At 52.3% G+C, this 13,176-nt stretch overlaps 1 protein-coding gene across 2 annotated transcripts in view; it reads left to right on the top strand.

The window, feature by feature from the left end:
• The window catches only part of LOC311200695 (protein CEPU-1), a gene marked incomplete at its 5' end in the record, with an annotated part of 131,015 nt that overhangs the window by 83,610 nt on the left and 34,229 nt on the right, over nt 1-13,176 (top strand). The window lies entirely within an intron of this gene.

The raw sequence follows: 13,176 nt of genomic DNA, 5'->3' as shown, positions 1-13,176 counted from the left end.
CTAGCAACCCTTTTTCCCTCTTCTTCTTCTGTGATTTGGCCAGGAGCCCTCTTAGCATGACATACCAGCTTTAGTATTGGAATCTCGTCTCGGGCTAATTTTCGAATGCTGATGGGTGTATTGATTTGGAAACAAGCTGGGTTAAAAAGGCATTGGTCTTGTACAGAGTCAGGTTGAGCTAATCCGACGTCGATATGCCAGGCCTGAGCATTATTGACAGCCTAATGAATAGGAAGGGGGGAGGGGGGACGTTTATTTCCGCCCTCACCCCCACCCTTTCCGTTTTCTCTTTCCCCTCTGAGCAAACCAGAGCCAGACTTTCTCCATCTCCATTAACCGCAAAGAGAAAGCGGATGCATTGCCAGCCCGGGTCCTTGCTGTTTATCTTGCAATCTGTTATTACCTGCCTGAGTTTCTTAAGCCTAAGTCGATCACCCACAAGTTCTGAAGTCGCTATCTGGCACTGGGGTGATGCAGGACAATTTCTATCTGTTCTCTTCTGATTCCCGTTTCCTGACCTAAATTTCCTGTATCACCAGGCATCCAGGTCCATCCCTCCCATGCCCTGCTGTATCATTAGGAAGAGATGTTTTCAGTACTGGAGGAACAGGTCATATCTTAGCTCCTTGCAGTGGTGCAGTTAAGTGCTGGAGGGTTCAGTGATGGGCTCAGTCCTGTAATGTGCTGAGCATCCTCACCACTGCTGACAGAAATACTGCCTCTTGGGAATGGACCCCTTAATTTCCAGAGCTATTCCTTGGCTCACCCAGACCTTTCTAGGGTGGAAGGTGGCAAGAGTGTGAAGTGCTGGAGTGAATGTGGTGTCCAATTAAAGGGAAGCCTGCCTTAATCACCCCAATAAAATACGGCTAGGGTGCCAAAATTAACTTTCCTGCCTTGGAAAATAGGCCTAATAAATGGGCAATCTGATATAATCCTGGCCTGAAAGGCATTCAGCTTGCAGGAAAAGGTGCTTCCCTCTCACTCCTGGGAAAACAGGGTGTCCGAGCACCAGATTTCAGGGATGCGCCAAGTTCAGCATGTTGTTGTGGTACCTCTTGCCCCTTCCCACAGCCCAAAAGGAAAGGAGAAGCAGTGGAGAGGAGGTGGGAAAGGGAGTGTCCCGATTAGAGCAGGGTTAGTCCAGGTGTGGACAGAAAAAGGGAGGTGTGTGGGTTGTTTGGAAGCAGATCCTGCCTTCCCCTCGCTGCACCATGAGAGGGCCTGGGGGCACAGCTCTGGAGGCAGGAGCTCTCCAGACTCTCAGGATGTAATTAAATCATGCCCCGGGGCAGGCTCTGCTCTCCAAAGGGACCTGATGGCAAGTGGCAAGGAGCAAGTGTTTCCCCTTCCAGACAGGATTTCAGCAGCCTGATGCTTCTCCAGGCTGGTGTGATGGGTACATATTGGCCAGGGTCTGGGTGCCCTCGGCTCACGCCGTGCATCCTTCCTCCTCTCAGAGTGTAGGGGCTATCGCTGGGAAATAGCTGTGGATGGAGGGAGTGAGGGAGCTGGAAGAGGTGCTGTGGGGATGACAAGCAGAAACCAGAAGAGGGATGGGGCTGGGAGAAGGAGCTTCCTTTACGGTATGAGGGTCAGGGGTGGTGCCCCAAGGCAGCAGGAGAGGATCAGCTGGCCACCACCAGGAACCAAGGATGTCCACGCTGCAGCCAGGGAGGCGCTGCACATTTATTTCTAGGTTGACTGTATTGATGGCTGAGATCCCAAAATAAGTTGGGTAGAAGGCACCTCAAGAGCTAATTTAGCACATCCCCCTGCAACAAGGCAGAGACTTTGCTGGCAAACACGTGTGAAAGCTATTCTTGAAAATCTTTAACAAAGCAGGTTCTTCAGTCTCCCTAGACAATCTATTCTACTGCTTCGCTACCTTTATAATTAGAAAATGTATAGCTAATATCTAACTTAAACCTCCTTTGTTGCAAATGAAGTGGAGTTTTTCCTCAGCCTATTCCCAGCGGGCCTGAGGAACAATTGATCAATGTCCTCTTTGTAACAACCTTTAGCTTTTGGGAAGGTTGTTATCGTGTTGCCCCTTAGCCACCTTCTTTCTGAAAGGATGCAAGCCCAGATTCTCCCACCTTTCCTTCTCGGTCAGGCTTTCAGAAACACTTGTCAGTCTTGAAATCCTGCTACAAAAGGCAAAAGGTGATTGCTACCGATCCAGGAATAGCAGGTCGGTGCACGTCTCCTTTCCTGCTGCCTCTGTGCTAATGTGGGACAAATGAGCCTGGAAAACCGAGACAACAGACCCTTGGCATTGAATGCTTCAAAGTTCAGACCTGCTATTTCAGGGAGTGCTTTAAATGGGGTCAGGCTCAGCCATTGGTAATGCCACGCCGATGTGAGCCAGCAGCAAAGCTGCAAAAGGTTCAAGGAGGTTCTTGAAGAGCTCCTGCATCTCCCCAGGGAAAAGCTGCTGGTCCTAAAATGAACAGCTCCAGGGAGTGGTTGCTGTCGTCTGCCTGGAAGGTGGTCCCTGCCTGTCCTGCTAGCTCAGCCCTTCTTAGGAGGAATTGCCCTAAGACAAAATGAAGTGTGGGGAAGCAGCACTTGCCATGTTTGGAGGACTTCACTTTGGACCCTAGGGAAGAGAGATGTGTTTCTGGGTAAAAATCCCAAAGACACAAAATCCAGGGAAATCCCACTTGCAGTCAGCAAGGTCTGAACTTGGAGAGAGGTGGGAACCCAGAGAAAAAGAGGACATGGGCCCCGTTGACCTCTGAGGAGCGATGCTTTCTCTTCCTCTCCTGTATCCCACGCTGCTTTCCTCAGTTTCTTGCCCCTGCAGCAGCATCTCAGGCACAGCCTCCCCCTTCTCCCCGCTCCCAGCAGGACACTTCAGCTATTTAAGCTGTTCTTCTTTGGGTTCCTGGGTTTAAAAAAGAGAGACGAAGGAGGAGGAGGGTGTCTGGAAAGCTCTTATTTGTATTGATAATAAGCCGTCTCCAATGCACGCCTGCAAAACACTCCCACTGCCTTGTAAGATGCATTAAGGAAAGTTGGCCTTATCTCTGCGCGGAAATGGACTTGGGGAAGGAGGCACCGAGCCTGCTGGAGTTTAATCTCACTTAGGCACACAAATTTGCATGATAGAAAATGGTGGAATTTTAGTGCTTAGAAAGAAAGAAAGAAGGGGGGAAAGAAAAGAAAGCAGCAACTGGGGGATATTAGGCTTCCTCGCTGCTTTATCACTTTCCCTGGCCCTATCTGGCTCTTTCTGTTGCCACTGGAGCAACTAATCGCCCCTCCCCTTTTGTTTGGTGTAAATGAGTTTTCCCACTCCTTCCCGGGGCCCGGGTTAATCTGCAAATCCCTGCCTTTGTTCAGGAGTTAATTACCTGCTCGCTGGAGTTGGGGCGCAGGTGGCATGGGGCCACCTGGGTGACAGGGGGGGCAGACGTGGCGCGCCGGTGGCACCTCTCCCCACGCCGGGGCCGCCCCGGGAGCATCGCTGCCAAGGTGTGTGCCAGTGAGATAAAGCCACCGGTGGGGCTGCAGCGGCGCCCGGGACGGTTTTGTTTCAAGCACCGAACTCTGCCCAATTAATTTTTTTCTTTGATGCCATAAGCCCCTTTCCCTCGGGGGAGAAGAAGGATCACTCCTCCTGCAGCCGCTTTCCGGCCGTGCGCTGCGCTGCGTGGGAAACGCTCGCCCCGGCGAGGAGCTGGGAGGAAGGATCAGTCCCCACACTCGTCGTTGCCCTCGTGCCAGGGCCTCAAGGTGGTTTGTGGGGACAGCAGAGTAGATGGGGTGCATTGCTTTTATTTTTATTCCTGGAGATGCTCAGAGCTTCCCTGGCCACTGATTCGTGTGGTGGGGCTGAGCCTGTCCCCATCACTGCCAAAGCCACCGGCGCTTGGCGGGGGGCTTAGGAGGGTCAGAGGGATTTGCCCAGGGCTGTTTGGTAACTTAGTGCCAGGGAGGCTGCGCTGGCCCATGGGCTGGAGCTTCATGCTGGATAGGATGTTTCCCAGCAGAAACCATGGGAGCTGCGCCTGGCATGGGTTTTTCTGGTGTGTCCACACCTTTGCCCTGCGAAAGCAGCTTTCCCTTCTAGAAGCAAAAGCAGGTTAAGATAATGCCTTCTAGAAGGCGTGCCGAGAGCTGGGAGAGGCTCCCCAAACCAGCGGAAAGGGAGGAAACCAGCGGCATGAAATCGAAATCCTCCCTCGCTTCGCCTGCGCTCTCAGCTCCTTTGACTGATGCGTTCCTTCCCCGTCTCTCTTCTGCTGCTAATCACCGTCCGTCCATCAAAGCGTCTTTTCCTTTTGTATCAGGGCTGCTGTCGAGGACTGAAGGTCTCCCACGCGTTCTCGTACGCTCTCCTAGTTGTCAGCTTTGCAGCCCCGTTTTGCTGTGGCCCTTAGGAGCATCCCTCCTGTCTACTGCTTCTGCATCCATCACTACTCCTGGATCTCTCCATCTCCTTCCAGCCTCCCTTTCCAGCCCTCACGTCTCCACGGGGGCCCATCAGCCTGCCCGTGGTCCCTCGTGGTGTGACCACATACCCGTTGTGTCGCTGGGCAAGTTCTCTCCAGCCTCCCCCAAGTCACTTGACCTCTTTGCAAATCAATTTAACATCTGTGAGGCAGAGATAATAATTGTCACCTACTTCACAGGGGGGTTGATGAGGATTAATTCATTAATGTCGACAGAGGTCTTTGAAGATGGAAGGCGCTATCTGAGAGCTAAACGTTATTATTAATTAGCAATTATATCATGGGGCAGGAGGGGTGGGGAAAGCAGAGACTCCAGAGTCCGTGCTGGAAACGTTTGCTCACGGCTCACCCATCTGGCCTCACTGCAGCTTTGGGCTGCCCCAGTTACATGCCCACTCTGCTGCTGGGGGAACCAGGCAAGCTGCATCCCGTCGGACACGTGACCTGCTCGTTAGAAGGAGAGCAAGTCAGTAATGGAGAAGGAGTGGGGAAGGGAAGGTGCTCTCCCTGCTTGCCTGGCACCCCCAGACCCATGGGAGGATGCATCATGTTCCCAAGGAGAAATATTTGGCAGGAGGATGGGAGCAAGGGGAAGGAAGAGCCGGTGATTCATAGGACAGGCAGGCTGTTTTCATTCCCTCTGTGTTTTTCTTCTTTGCCTACACTGAGGCTGTGGCTGATTCCTCTGTTTTTCTCCCCCTGTGAACTGCTGATGCTGTAGCCCAGTCTGGTGCAGGGGTTCCCCATAGCATTTCCACTGCGTGTGCTTTCGTGGCGACAAGGCAAGCTCAGTGTATCCGAGCAGGTGAAACCGGGAGGCTGGTGGCACGCTGCACCCACAGCTCTCTGAGGGGGCTGGGGGAGGACTCGGGTCACCTGCAGGTCTCGTGCTCACCCCCTGCACAGCAGGTCACCAAGGATTTTACCAGACAAGGTGGGAGGGCATGGCAACACCCGTACCTCTGCGATGCAGAGCGGGCATCTCCCTGATGCCCATATGGTTTCCAAAGTACAGTTGTTCGGCATGATAAAGCCAGCGGTGGTTTAATGAGGTCACTGCAGTTTAATGCTACTGCAGTAATCTCTTTTGTTTTACTACATTAAAATATTTGTGGTGGAACGGTTGGACCGCTGTAATGCGATATCGCTACCTTAATGTTATTGTTGCCATGGTAACGCTAATGGCGGCTCAATAACATTATTGCAATTTAATCTTATGACAATAAAATTAAGGGTAGAACAGTGAGACCTCAACAATGTAATGTTACTACAGTAACAGCATTGTTATCGTAATCGCGGGAGCAGAGTCAACTCATTGTAGTGTAATATTGGTACCAGCGCTTTATTGTTACTATAGTAACACGGAGCATCCGCCGAAAGTCGCGGCAGGGGATGAATGGGAGGAGACGTCTCTGGTGCACCGGTACTACAGCTACCCCTGCGCTGTCAGTACAGGAAGGTCACGCCAGTATAGAGTCACCTCATTTGCCTGATTCTACAATTGTGGTGTTTTTATCGGCTCCTTTCTTCTTCTCCCTCCGTTACCGGAGCTCTTTGGAGTGGGTCTGTTGTTTTAGCAGCCGTAACTCTGCAGGGAAGGATTTAAAGCATTGCCTCCATCTAGTTCCAGATCCTTCTGCCCGGCGTTTTATAGCATGTGGCTGTTATGGAGCGATAACGTTTTATATTTATATGTCATCTTTCATCGTGAAGGATCCCGGCACAAGCTACAAATTATTGCTGTGCTGCAACCCGACGCACGCTGCGTGCGAGATGGGGGGGGGGGGGCTTCATCCAAGGGCACTGGAGCTCTCTTTGCTCCCCTGGAGACATACTGGCTGAGATACCTACCTGCTGGGCAGCAATACCTGTGCAGGGGAGGGTCTCCTTTGTTTTGAGGACTTCTCTGGTGTCCCCAAACGCTGTGAGGTAGGACAGGGTGTCTTTGTGCATCCCGAGCCGTGCGCCCCAGGCAGCACCCGTTGCCACCTGGGTGGCCACAGGGGAAAATTCCACACACACCCCCTTCCCATGGCTCCAATTGTGGCTAGAAGGGCTTAGTGCAGGCAGTGGGCTAGCAGGACAGGGAGCTGCCTGTGGAACTGAACGTTTTGGAGCAGCCGTTCCTCAGGCTCACCCATTGCACCTGGTTTCATGCTGCTCACCTCAGACCCCACAAACGCTGCGAGGCACCTGGCGATGGCAGAGCTTTGGCTGCTGGGGTGCAGGGGACATCTCGGTGCCACACGCACGGTCTCGCTGCAGTTTCCTCCAGCTTCCAGGGGAGGGAGTCTGAGCTGCCGGTCTGTGGTGCCTGGCATCGCGACCGCATCCCTGCCGCATCGCATCCCTTGTCCTCCTGCCCGGGCACAGGGATGCGCGCTTGCCGTGACATCGTGGGTTTGATGCCTGGTTGCTCTTTTGCAGCCCTGAACTACCTATACCACCACTTCTGTTGCCTGGCAGGCAGGGATTAATCCTCTGCTTTCAGCCCCTGTGCTTCCTCCCAGCTTCTGAGGAGATCTCCATCCTGTGACATCTCTTCTCAGTGCATTAGAAGCCTGAATTTGGGTGCACTGCTGCCTGCCTGTGTTTTGCAAGCCCAGCCTCCAGCCCTAGCACAAATCTGGGCCTGTTCAGCGAGGCAGCTGCTCAGCTCTCCATGTGCATCAGCATTTGATCTCTCTCCATGGGTATTTGGACTCTGACCACCGCAGTAATTCCTTGTTTGTCCTTTAATAAAAGACCCGTGAGCCCCCTTGACACCGGAGCTGGAATCAGTGGGACCTGGGGCATCCTGCGTGCCAGCTCTTCGTGGCAATCTGGTACTGCATCCATCCTGCCAAACCGGCTCCTCCGGGAGTTACATGTTTGAAAACACGAGCAGCGGCTCATCTCCCATTCAGTGTTTTTCTCCATCATTTGCTTTATTAAATATTGATTTTCTGTTGCATTATTAAACCTTAAGTCCCAAGCATAAATTCAGAGTTGATACTTTAATCTGGCTCTTCTTTTTGGCCTTTAGAGCTGATTTTTTCCCGGTCAGTCCCCTCGAGGTGAGTCCAGGAGCAAAAAAGCCTGTTGCAGAGCCTCAGGGAGTCAGACACTCGGAGACAGGGAGCTCTTCCTGAGAGAGAGATTGGTCTGTTTGATGCACAGCTTTTGCCAGTGAAGGTGGCATCCCCAGGGATCCTGGCCTGCAAAGACCACAGGTGAATGGAGGTTGGGGAGGCATCAGCCAAGTTTTCCAGGGAAGTTTGTGTGCTACTGGCTGGGGGAAGGATGTAGCCTCCTTTTTTGGGTTTGGTGTTTTTTGATAGCATGGAGAGCCTGTGATCTGAAAGGGGAATTTAGTCTGGAGAGGACAGAGTGGCATCACTCCACACGCTCTGCTTGCTCCCTAGGGTTTTTGTTGCCTCGCTCTGCCAGAATTGCCACGCTCAGGAGCAGTGTGCTCCGCCGGGGCAGGAAGCCGCAGGTGCTGATGTCTTGTCCTAAACGCATCTCTTCGAGCGCAGCTCCTGGGCGATGCTGTACAAAGCTGTGCTTTTCTGCCGTACAAATCCCCAGCGAAACCAGAAGTTGGCCTTGGCCAGAATTCCAGGCAAAAGCCAGAGGGATGCGGATGGTGGGATTGCTGCCAGCGCAGGGCTGGAAGAAGCTGCCGGCCAGGCAGGAGCGGTGCACACGGCCACCGGCACATCCCCGATAGCCAAGGTGGGTCGTGCTGACCCACACCGGCTGCTGGGCTCCACTCACCTCCCCTTCCCTATCGGAGAGCTGCACGCAGCCAGCCGCTGCCAAAGCCCCACGCTGCCAGCAACCAGGTGTCTGAACATATTTCCAGAGCCAAGATAACTCCGTGGCCAAGAGGGAGGAGGGGAAAGCAGTGTGGCAGCGCTGGCAGGTCCAGGAGGATAAAAAAAAAAAAAGGCAGGGAGGGGGGAAGAGAGAAAGAAAAAAGCAGAGGGAGGTTTGCAAATGGCTTTTGGATACCCATCCAAACGGGGCATGCTGGGCGGCATGAATCCCGTGCCTGGCAGCTGGCGAGCTGAGCAGTGATTTAAAACCAGGCTCCCAGCGGCAGGGAAAGAGGCAGAGGGGGAAGCAGATGTGAACACAATGCTGGAGATAAAGGAGAGGCCAAGGGAACAGCTGCTGAAGAGCCGTCCCGGCCTTGCCACCTCCCATGGCGGGCACTGAGTGCTAGAAAACCTGCAGCAAACATCCGTGAGCTTGAGGATGGGCTGGAGAGGGCGACCGAGCCCACAGAGAATGAAAGGGAGAAAAGGGGGAAATGTGGTGTTTCTTACACTGTTCGTTCTTGGGTTTTGAGGGAGAGGTTGAAGCGGGGAGAGGGGGAACTGCACTGAAGGATCAGGAGAATCGTGGTAATTTTTTTGCCCTGCTTTTCTTGCCTGCATTGGTACTGCAGTGGAGGAGAAAGAGGAGGAAAAGTGGGCAGCAGAGAATGAAAAGGCAAGGGCCTTCAGAAAAGGTGTGGAAATATGGTCTGGAAAGGTTTCTGGTTTGGGTTTTCTGTGTCTGACTGGCTCTCTGCGGAACTGGTAATGCGGGATAGCAATGCCCTGTCCTGTGGAAACAAAGCGGCTTTGCTCATTAGTCCAGGGATGGACCTAGAAGAGCCCTATGGAATGAATGGGTGCAGCTATTCTGGGTGCAGGTGAGAGGACAGGGAGGTCTTGTTGCTCTAGGTCAACCCCCAGTCTCGTTTTTCATGTCTGAGTTCCAGCCAGCAGTAGAGATGCCCAGAAAACTTCAGGTCTCTGTTTCTTTACTCTAGTAGCTTCTAGCGTAAGACTGGGACAAGGCAGCGAAGGTTGCAGACCCCAGCCTGGCTTGCTTTCCTACCTGAGATGAGCTGAACAGTTCTCAATCCACCTCCCTCGCTGCCTAAGCCTTGCTATCCCCAAGCCCTCGCAGGGAATGGGCTCCTAGGTTTGTACCCTGGGGCTGTCCTTCCCTGGACCAGCCTTGAGATGAGGGGTCAACAGAGGTGTCTTCTCCATGATTTGCCCTCCTTGTAATCCCTCCTCCTCACAGCCAGCCCGAGAGCTTCAGCCTTTGATCCACCTCCTCTTTTGCAAACACTTCTCTCTGCTCATGGAATTAAATCTCTCTCACAGTGTTTTCCTTCCCTATCTTTTCTTTTTGGCCAAGTCTGTCTGAAATATTTCTTTTTTCCTTTTTTTCCCCCTGCTCCTTCAGCAGCAGGGCTATATAATTGATGGCCTCACCAAGCTTTCCGAGCTGAACATTAAACCCTTCCTGCCTTGGCTCCGACCGGAGTTCATTACTTTCTGAAAAGCTTCGTTGTCTGTTTGTGCTCAGATGATTGTTGTTGTGGAGGGGAGGATATTGTCAGCAGAGAGGAGGAGGAGGCGGAGGGGCTGGATTTGGCCAGGACTGCTTTGCAATCAAATCCTGCTCGCTTTCTTTTTAGCGAATTTCTGAGTGGAAAAGGCCTCTGTTAGCAAAATTGAAATGCCAGCACCCTCCTGAAGGTGGGGGCAGGAAACTCAGGCCCCTAATTGATGTGCAGAAAAAGGTTGTATTTGGGATGGTGGGAAAACGATGCTTTGCCAATTGCCAGCGAGAGCGATGCTCAACCCCAGGCAGGTGGGAGCAGGGGGCCACTCCCATCACATGGGCTTTATCCCTTGGGTTCCCAGGGAACTGGTTGTGGTCATCCCTCCCAAACCCTTTCGGTCCCAGGAGCTATCTGGGGAAGGGTGAGTGCCATGCAGTGCTGTCAGGGTCCCTCTGTCACTGAGATTTCCTTATTCTGGTGCTGAGGGTTGCTGGGCAGGAGGAGTTTTGCATGATGTGATTTGCTTTCTGCATCTTTCTCTGGCAAGATGAAGCAGAAGGGCTTTCTCTGGTTTGCCCTACGCCGGTGCTTCTTCTGGCTCCCCGTCTATCTCGGTGATTTTTCAGCACTTAAAACACAGCAAGGCTGAGGTGATTACAAGGATTGGAGATGCAGTGACACTTCCCTGCCAACAAGTAATTGATTTATTAAAGACATTACAGTACATTCATGGTTGAGCGTAAGAGTTTCCTTTGAACTCGCTCAAAAATCCAAAGGGATTGTGCCTGTTTGCAAGTACCACGGGCAGAATAAATCTGTGTTCCCCCCTCTCCCCCCCCACACCCCATCCTCCACACCACTGCAATTTCATTTCCCTTTGACTGGCGCGAGTAAATATCACAGCTTGACAACTCCAGTCCAGTGACCGGTGTGATCCAATTTAATAGCATTTAAAAATTCAAAGTGATTGTTAGCCAAATGGAAATGTAAGATTTCATACCCAGCCTGCCTTGGGGAGGAAAGGAAGAATGAGGGAGGGTGCGGGGGATGTAGACAAATGGACTAGATAAAAAATAATGGAAAGTAACTTAATTAAAGAGGCTCGAGCCAAGTTAAAAACAGTAATGATTTTGAATCGGAGAACCACGGGTTTTAAAAATGAAAGGGAAAGAGGAAAGAAAGGAAAGGAAACTGTGGATAAAGAGCCTCCAAAATGATTAAAAAGGAGAAGGAGGCATAGGAAGGAAGGGGTAAAAATAGTCCTTCCATGAAAAGCAGGAGCATGTGGGGAATAGATGGATCCGTTGATGAGGCTGAGCATTAGAAAGACAAATAGGGAAATTAAAAGATGCTCTGGGGGGAGATAACTCCCCACGGCTTTTCTGGTGTTCTCAGAGGCACAAGGGTGGCTAAGGAGGAGGCTTGAGGGCTTTGTTTAGGAGAAACAGAAAATATAGGGGCATTCCTCATGGAAAAGGAGAACAGGAGAACTGCCCCCGCATACTCCAGGCATGGCAACATCCCTGCCTTGTGGTGGCATCGTTTCCTCCTTTCCCTTTCCTCCCAACATGGCCTATTTGGGTAGGAGCATGGTAATGATATTGTAATTGCCCCTCTGTGTATGCAGACACCCTGCTGTGCTCTCTACAAGCCCAATGGGTAATTTTTAACCACAGGGCTCTCATCCCTGGTGGCCCATAGGAAATACCTGTCCTGGCAGCTGTCCTCACTCTCCCAGTGCCTCTTCCATGGCTGTCCGAGCTCTGCGGAGCTGAGAAGCAGGTGCTGTGGGAGCACTGACCCAGACGGGTGCTTCTGGGCCATTTGCTCTTTGGGCCTCATTTTTCTCCACCTGTAAAGTGGGGATAATAACACTCCCTTATCTCACCAGGATGTTTTGATGATAGGGCTATTAATGCCTGCGTTGTGGGCAGACCCCGAGACAGCAGAGGCGATGATATGCACAGGTACTGAGAGAAGCCAGGCACCTGTGGGAAAGCTGTGAGCTGGGGAGAAGAATTAGTTACCTCTACCCTTGCTGAACCTTCTGAGAGTTCAGTCTTGCAGTGCTAAGATTGCTCTCTTAAGGGCATTTTAAGGTGAGGGAAGGATGATGTGCATCATCGTATGCTCGTTGATATTTACTCTCTTGTTTTAGTCAAGCCATGGGTTGGGGCAGTTGTGTTGGGTCAGGGTGGGTGCTAACAAGGTGCACAGGTGGGGTGCAGGATCAGAAGTACTCTGTGGGGAGGGGTGAGGATGGCTCCACTTGGAGCCTGTGGAGGAGAGCCTGAGAGGTCTCGCTGTGTAAAAAAAGATGGAGTGGACCAGAGCATCTTTGGGAAGACAGACCTGCCCAAGCGATGGATGGGTTTGCAAGTCTTGCACAGAGAGGTATGGTCCCGTGGGGACAGGAGGAGGAGCAGCATAAATCACCTTCTGTGCTGTTCCTTTCGAACTGCTGGGTCGTGTCGATGTCCCGCTTTATAACCAGACGAACAAAGGTTTTGGTCGGAAGTAGCAGCCTCCAGACCACTTAATCAGAGAACAACAGGGCCATGCTCCCAGCCCAACCCCTTAATTTTTCACCAGAGCTAAAGGCAGTTGCAGGAAGGACTGTGAGCAGAAGGCTCTGGCTGGGGCATGTGGAGGAGCCTGCAAGGGCTGGAGTTTGGCACTCGCAGGACTCAGGAAGGACAGGAGCAACGGGGCTGTCTGAGGACAAGGAAGGATGGCAATGGCACCTGTGTTTTTAGAGACTGTTTACCCTGCTCCCTGCATGGACAAGGGCAACTCTCCTCATGTCCATCTCCCGCTCCCCACCACTTCCCTCTCCTAAGCGGGGATGTCCAGGAGGGCTGAGGATGCAGCCTGCATCCATCTGCTGTCTCCTTTTGCATGTGCTCATACAAAGTCTGCCTTTCTGCACCTCAGTGGTAGAGCACCTGGTGCTGTGGGGTCTGGAGGTGTCAAAGGCGTCGTAAGGGAGCTTGGGAGGAGGGATGTAAATAGATGAACAGAGGCGAAAAGGGTGCAGTCCCATAAGATAACACACAGACTTCACTTCCAATTCAATCAAAACCTGGGACTTCCACTCAGATCCACTTCACCACCACGGATCTCGAAGGTTTTTGAAGTAAACCCATCAGCGCCCGTCGCAGCGTTTTGGGAAGCGCCGCTCATCCTCCTGCAAGGGCGGGCGAGGCGCCGCGCTCTCCCCGGGCACGGGCTGCACAGCTCCTTGAATTAGATTAGTGTCAGTGTGGAAAGTGTAATCATAAACACTCACTTTGTGCTCGAGTCGGGGGAGAGGGAGCACGAGCGCGAGAGCGCGGAGATAAGAACAAATATGCAAGAGCATAGTGTGTTTTTAATGGAAGGGAG

Source organism: Gallinula chloropus, assembly GCF_964237585.1.
Source record: "Gallinula chloropus genome assembly, chromosome: 24".
Lineage (NCBI taxonomy): Eukaryota > Metazoa > Chordata > Aves > Gruiformes > Rallidae > Gallinula > Gallinula chloropus.
Note: the sequence above shows the minus strand (reverse complement) of the source record. Positions and strands in the feature narration are given on the sequence as shown.